The sequence below is a fragment of the Halichoerus grypus genome, chromosome 14 (assembly GCF_964656455.1).
Source record: "Halichoerus grypus chromosome 14, mHalGry1.hap1.1, whole genome shotgun sequence".
Classification (NCBI taxonomy): domain Eukaryota; kingdom Metazoa; phylum Chordata; class Mammalia; order Carnivora; family Phocidae; genus Halichoerus; species Halichoerus grypus.
Genome location: NC_135725.1, coordinates 49967927 through 49976216, shown reverse-complemented (window position 1 = coordinate 49976216; position 8290 = coordinate 49967927). Strand labels below are relative to the sequence as shown.

General features: G+C 36.5%; 1 pseudogene; it reads right to left on the bottom strand.

Annotated features, from left to right (window-relative positions):
- Window positions 1-6969: 6969 nt before the first annotated feature.
- LOC118529734 (heterogeneous nuclear ribonucleoprotein A3 pseudogene) lies at window positions 6970-8073 on the bottom strand (annotated as a pseudogene).
- Between the last annotated feature and the right edge of the window lie 217 nt (window positions 8074-8290).

Below are 8290 nucleotides of genomic sequence, written 5' to 3'. Positions count from 1 at the left end.
TTTAAATATGTGTCTTCATATTGCACACAAAAAAACAATATATAGTTGCTTTGGAGAAAGAAAGGAAGAAAGGGAGGGGGAAGGAGAAGGAGAGGATGTGGGGTGGGAGAGAGAGAGAGACACACACAAAACAAGTGAGTTGGCTATTTATTTGAATAATTGAGAGGGTTAGAATATCTACGTGTGGAAAAAAAAAGTCTGGGGTATTCTTTGTTTTAATCATCCCAATTAAAAGACATTATGGCCTAAACGATTTAGGATACAGAAATTTTCCTTGAGAAAAATAGCTACATATAAACTGGGTATAAGAAATCATTTGCTTTTCTTAGGAATAAAAAAAAAGTTATTTTCAGATGAATCTCTTGCTGTAATTTTTTTACCATTATCTTTGGTTTTCTTTTATAATTTCCCTCACAAGCAATTGTTATTAAATCTCCTTGAAATGTAACACTGGTAAATTTTAGAAAAGCAAAATCCAGCAGCTTTTGGATATTTTCACCTTTCATTTTTGGAATTTGTTTGGGTGACTAAGGCAAGCAGATGCTTCTTTATATCATGTAAAGACTGAAGCAGATTCAAAGCTCAGTGCAAATGGCCCTGCATATTCATCATACTCCCTAGTTATAAATGGCAAAGGCAACAGTGATCATGTTGATTAACAATAGGCATCTGGTACTCAGAATCATTAAGAGGTTATGAGAATGTTCTAGGTGTCCTTGAGTCTAGAAAAATGAAAGATGGTGAAAACAGACAAACTGTCTACGAACAAAAAAATTCAACATCCATATTCATCTTAATCTCCTCTCATATACATTTATCAGAGGTGATATAAATTAATTCACTTAAGTAACCAATGGTTGTTAATATATTTTGGCAATATTATTATGAAACAAACGTTTCCCTGTTACAGGATCAGCCAATGGAAGCTTAGCATGACTCATAAGGATTGCTATGCAACTGACTGCAATGTCAAATGGTGACATCCAAAGGGCAAGTCATGGAATTAATCACTCTCAAAAGACATATTTTTGGTATCACAGACAGTGGGATTATATAGATACCCTCTATAACTTTCATACTATAGCTGGATAAGGAAGAAAGAGTTGAAACCATTACTGCTTATTCTAGAAGTCCCGGTTTACCATCAAGAAACCTCTCCAAGATTATTTAAATGAAAGAAGATCTCAGGGAAACCTGAAGTTTTCTTTTATTTGAGAAAAACAGTAATTGTTGTATATAAAAGTGGCCAAATCCACCATGGAACATGAACACGTAAATGGGGGAGGGTTGTGATGGAAGCAATATCTAGATACTATAATCTGGACTTTGCTTTTATTTATCCATTTTTCAAAGTTAATGATTGGGTAATAAAGATCTGTAGGCCAAGATCAGTCCTTTTCTGAGATTCTGAGGCTAGAACATAATTTATTTCAGTTATCCTGCAGCTCTGTTTCTCTCCACCCTTACTAAATTTTGGTGACCCACCTAAACAATCACCTAATTCTGACCTTAACTCCAAGATCCATATCATATCTCATGTACCCAATACCCTAAAGATATTCCTTTCCTTTACATTTCATAATAATGTGGAGAATTATGTTATTGCATATGCCAAGCACTGTGCACGCATGGTTTTATATAATACTTACAACATCCCTGTAAGATAGGTACCATTAGCCCATTTTCCGTAGTAAGAACAGAAACTCAGAGATGTTAAATAACTTAATATCCTACAAATCGTAAACAGTTGGGCCTGGATCCAAATATGTACTGTATGACTCCACAGTACCATGCTTTATTTTTAGAGATCAAAGACAGTGATATGACTTACTTGTTTCACTGGGCCCAAGGTATATACCTCATATCATGAGTAAGGAAAATTTTTCTATAAAGGGACATAGAGCAAATATTTTCAACTTTGTGGGGCGGATTATCTTTGACACAATTACTAAACTGCTGTTATAGCATGAAAGAAGCCATAAATAAATGAACATGACTGTGTTTCCTTAAAACTTAATTTACAAAAATTATCAGTGGGCCAGATTTGGCCACAGGATATAGTTTTATGAACCTTGTCTCATACCATTTCATAAAATGTTCAGCTTGATGAACAACCCACCAAAAATTATTTCATACAATATAGTTTTCATCCAGAACATTACATGTGTTTTTATTCAGAACATACTATACATAACTCACATAAGACTTTTCATTCATAATATCATATAAGCATGGTCAACATCTGGAGTCAGCATGAAGGAATCAATGCCATTTTTAGAACCAAACCTCAAATGTAAGTCAGAAACCCACACTCTTGACATGGATGGGGTCATGGGGTGGAGGCCATCCTCAGTATATTTGAGGATAGTCTGGGAATCATTATAAGGCTTTCTCTTTATTAGCATATCCATGCTTCCTTATATTTTGTAGCATGATATCCTGAAATTAAACTTTATATTAAAATGTCAAGATAGAATAAGTAACATGAAAGTATTTGGTCTATGCTGAGAGAGAAAGAAAAATACATGCATAATACATAAATGAATAAATATTTAGAAGACAGATTACATGTGGTTATATACTAATGACTGGGGAAAAAATTCATTTGAGAATTTTTAGTGATGTTTATTGTTGTCAAATAAGAGAGCATCTTCACTTGATGAAAATGATTCAGAAGCTTTGCCTTCAGAACTGAAATACTTTGCAGAAAAATTACCAGCCAAAGCAAGTGTTCAACTCAAAGGGAACTGACCTCAAGATGGCCAGAAGGCTCCTGTTTCTGATCGACTGATTTTATATTTACTGTTGTCCATATAGTACCTGAGTTTGATATATGCCTTCATACTTATCATACCTTCAGATCTGCAGATATCACTGTTCTGCTTAATGTTAACAAGATATAATGTAATACAGATTATTTTATTGTATTATATTGTTTTATGTATTTATTCAATATGTTTTTTATAAAATCATTAAGTTTCTGAATCAGTCAAATTTTTCATGCATATTTTCCTGAATTGGGGGTAAAATTACATGTGTTAAAGTTTATTTTATGGATTTATAAATTTAAAAATTCTTAGGGCACATTCCTCATGATTGTGTCAAGTCCCGTGTGTATGTGTGCATGTATGTATTCTGCCATCCAATAGAGAGTTTCCATTGTTTTTCTTTCTTTCATGTTCTTACACCATTTTGTGACGATTTCTGACACACTGAGTTACCTAATGAAACATGACATGTTTAATTAACTGTTTAATATTATTCTTCCATGACAGATTAGAAAATCCATGAAGGTAGGAACAATATTTTTCTTATTCCTGCTGTGTTCTCAGACATAACTATACAATGTCTGAGACATAGTAACCACTTAATAAATAATTGTTGACATAATAAATTGAACTGTTTTTATTTAGATGAAGCATAAAGAAAAAAAAACTATGCCCCAAACACTCTTTACACAAATAACTTTCAGTGAGTAAAGTCTGCAACAAAGTTATTATCTCATTTCGTTTTCTAGACTAATTTTTTATTTTTTTTCTGGAGGGTGCTGATAATCCATCCTTACAGGCATGCACCAAAAAGAAAGAATACATTCATCTGGATCCCGCATTCTGTCAAATTGGAGAATCAGTCTTCAGCTGCTGTCAGCTTTGATGGTTGCAATGAAACTGCTCAATTAAGCCTCTGATAGAGTATCAAGTAGATTGCCACTTTGGGCTACTGGATCGATAATAATAATTCCTTGTATTTGTATAGCAAGCACTTACCCTTGCAAAAAGTACTTGCACATTTATTGTCTAATCTTACCCTTCCAAGAACAGGGTCAAATATGAGAGACAGATCACCTTTTCCGTTTCACGAATGAGGACAGTCCAGGACCAGAGACGTTAACTGGCATTGTCAGCCCAGATAGAACAAAGTCTAAGACCCTAGGTGTCCCACATCTGAGTTAACTGCTTTGTTTGCTGGATAACCCTGTCCCATGACATAATCACCTTTTCTGACGTACGCCTAGCTTTTTTTAAGTTCAGTAACAGAACCACAGTTAACCATTTATCTACCATTTCTAAGAAGACAAAAATGATGAGGATCAAGCCCAGGAATTTAGTGATCTGCCACCAGATCAGAGACAGTATTGCAAGGGAGACAATGCAGTAGAGTGCAAAGATCACAGGCCCTGAAGGCAGACACACGTGGATTCTATTCCCAGCGTCGGCAAATACTAAATTTCATGGCCACACCTAAAAATAAGCCTTTAAGTTATGGCTACTAGAAGGTTTGTTTTGTTTAGATTTGTTTTGAGGATTAAATGTGATAATGTGTGTGGAAGGAGGCATTTTAGCAGCAAATCTATTTTTATTTACCTTGTCTAAGGATACTAGATACCTTCCCAATGTCCACTTGCCTCTTCTGTATCATCCATATCAACGAAAGAATCTAATTTGATAGTGGTGACATTGTCTGTTTCCCAGACTGCAGATAAACAGGAGGTGACGGACATGGCTTTGACCAATGAGAGGTAAAAGCAAGTTGTCTTGTAGGATTTACATGGATGTGAGACACAGCATATGCCTTTCTTCCTTTGCTCTTCCCTCCTTCTTGTGTGACATCTGAACATGAAGCTAGAGCAGCCATCGGTGATGACCAGGGGGCACAACTACATGCTAAGGATGGTTGATGGGATGACAGAAGGATCCTAAGCCCTGATTGCATCATGGAGCCACTGTACTACCCCTTCACACCCTACATTCAAATCTTCATTTTGTGACAAAGAAGTAAAGATACTAATTGTTTAAGTCACTGTTTGGGGAATTTCTGTAACAGCCAAACAAAATTTTCATCTGATATAACTAATTTCCTTTTATTCAATTTCTTTAAAGGATTTCATAATCCATCTTGCATAGCACTAACTGGTTTAACAGTTTCTTAAATAAAAATAAATAGATGATACGCTGATGTGCTGTGGGTCAGCTACTATGCTAAGAACATGCCTTAGTAACAAAATTACAGATGAAGCTAGAATTCAAATTTAGGTGGGTGTATCTGACCCAGAGCATGAGCTTTTCCCATGATTTAGTGTCCAGTGTTGTGTAAGTCTTGGTTTTTTTGATTTGCCACCTATGTGACATTGCCAGACATATATCCAAGGGCTTGATTTGACATTACCTAATTAAATCCTTAGAACACCTCTATGAGGTAAGGGTGACTATTATTACATTTTTCAGATGAGGAAAGCAAAGTTTAAAGAGATGAAGAAACTTCCCAGGAGCACACATCTAAGGAGGAGCAGAATTTTATAGACTCAAATGCAGCAGAATTTGATTCTAAATCCACATTTCTAAAGACTACACTACACCACCTTGATTCCACATATAGAATGTTAATGTCCAATTTCTGCTAAGAGAAATTTGAGTACCAAAACCAGAAAACTTCATCAAGAAAGTCTAGAAGTTTATTCTCTATGTACAGAGGAGCCTCTTCTGGTTGGGGATGAAGCCACACCACATCGAGTTTTTACTTGTACTCGAAGCTGTGTTTTAGGGGGTCCATGCCAACTAAATCCATAGAATATAAAACATTCTTCCATTAAGTCACTAATAATGTAACCGATTTCATACAGCTTAAAGAGCCAAATACATTCCTCAGCATGTTCTGAGTGGTGCTATTGGTGGTAGGTATCTACATTTGTAGTAAAGTCCCAGTGTTAACCTTTCGGCCCCTAGGGATAGAGATAAATCCGTCTCCACTACCTAGTACAAAACTATCAGACTTCCTACTTCATTTTTAAATATTTCTCTCATGTGAAGCCAGACAGTAGCATTTCTGTTTTCTTCCCCCTAGCATCTGGAATATACATGATCTAGGATATATTTCTGTGGATTTGGGAGCCTAAAATGTCACCACATGCTGCTGCTAATAATAACACATAATAATAACTGCTGTGAAAGTTCTTTAGCTGTCAGCTCTATTTTCATTTCATTTAAAAAATAATAATTTCAATGTCCATTGCTGTGCCTCTGAGTTCATTTACAAATCAAAAACATATTTTGCATTAAAAAAAAAAAAAGAACAACATCCAGTTCATTCAGATCTTAAGCCTCAGGCAAAGGAACTGCCTAAACTGCTACCAAAGAAAGGTGATGATTTTTAAGTTGCAGTCAAGAATTGAACTAGGGCACCAAAGTAGGTTAGATTCACAGAATCAAAGAAGTGGGTAATCTTTGAGTTTATCTGGTTCAACTTTTATCTATTGTATTAATATTTCCTCCTTCAGGACCACACACAAAATGCATAAAATATACCCCATGAAATGATTGTTTACCCTGATATTTCCATTTATGGGAAATTTATTCTGAGCCAGTCAATTCCATTTTAAGAGTCTTCAAGTCAACGGTAAGGTATTCCTGATTGTTTTGCTCCTGTTTATGCTGGGAGTAACTGGACTCGCTTCAGTAGTTCTGTTTCTGAGCTCTATAACCAACAGACTCTTCTACATAGAATGTTTCAATTATTTAAGATGACAAGCATTTAAGTCCCAAAGACTTTTTATTATGCCAAACATCCTACCTATAAAATTTTATGTTATTTTTTTGAAAAGTTAAAAATTCCTTTTTTATTCCTGGTACCACTACGACAATTTACAGGGCAATATACCTGATGTAATGAAAAGAGAAAGAAAAAGCTACAGTAGATAAAAGACCTCAGGGGTGTACATCTAATTGATGCTACACTGCTTTAATCAATAGCTGCACGTTTTGCAAACTGTGGCTGTGACAGTCCTGACCAAAAAGGGGTTCCTATTTAAGCTGTAGTAACTTTTCTCACTATGGATCATCGTTCCTTCTGTGGCAGATTTCTACAATTCCTCTAATGCCTTTGGTACGACTGTCTCAAAGTAATCTGCAGCTTTCTGCAGAAGGACTGTAACCCTTTTCTTCTGAGGTTTTGTTTTTTGTTTTTTGGTTTTTTTTAGAAATTTCTGTTACCATATCCACCACTTCTACCACCAGATCCATAACTACCACCATAGGGACTCTCTGAGCCTCTTCTACCCAAACTGCCCCCCTTCATGGGTCCATAATTTGACTGCTGTTGTCCACTATAGTTCCCAAAATCATTATAGTTCCCACCACTACCATTATTACCTCCTAATTTCCTCTTTCACTGTAACCATCATATCCTCCACCACCACCATATCTGCCTCCTGGGTGTCCATACTCTGGTCCACCCCCACCATCGCCTCCTCTACTGCTATAACCAGGACTACCACCATCATTGCCACCATCACCTCCAAATCCCTTATATCCACCCTCCCCTCCCTGATAACCACCTCTGCTGCCACCACTTCCACCACTATAGCCTTCTCTTCCACCAAAGTTACCAACGTGACCCATAAAGTTGCCTGATCCACCTCCATGACCTCTTTGTGATCCAGCAGACAGCACTTCTTGTTTAGAAGGGGTCTATGTCACACTTCACAATTATGCCCATTAATAGCTGGTATTTCTGAACAAAAATTGTATCAACTATCACGATCATCAAAAGTTACAAAAGCAAATCCTCTCTTTTTTCTACTCTGTCTTCCATAACTTCTATGGTTTTAAACTTGCCATATTTTTCAAAATTGTCTCTCAAATTGTATTCTTCTGTATCTTCTTTAATACCACCAACAAAAATTTTCTTCACTGTTAGATGGGCACCAAGCTTTACATAATCCTTTCTAGAAACAGCTTTCTTTGGTTCCACTAAGCAAACGCCCATCTCAGCCTTGTGTCGTGTGGTTGAGCAACACTGCTGCATCTACCTCTTCCACACAAGAGTAAGTCACGAAATCAAAACCCCTGGAACATTGTGTTTGGGGGTCTCTCATCACCACACAACCAGTAAGTGTGCCCCATTTTTCAAAATGTTTTCTTAAACTATCATCTGTAGTTTCAAAGTTCAAACCCCCAATACAACATTTTCTTGCTACTCTGGTTCCTTTGGATCATGGTCCTCCCCTCTGCTGTGGCGCTGGCTGCAGTGACAGCCAGAATCAGGCTGGGGGCCCCGCAGCCATGGTTTTACCTCCATTTTGAGACCATCTATACATAAAATTTTAAATAACTCCACAACATCTAAGATAGAACTTGCTAAGTTGACTTTACAGAAAAGAACCTATGTTCAAAACTAGCAGAATTCTGGATGTGGTGGTCTAAGGACAAATAACACTGAAATGAATGGGACAATTGTAGATCCCAATAATCTTTCCCAAGAAACCTTTCCATAAGAGTGATGTGAGGATGGTCTG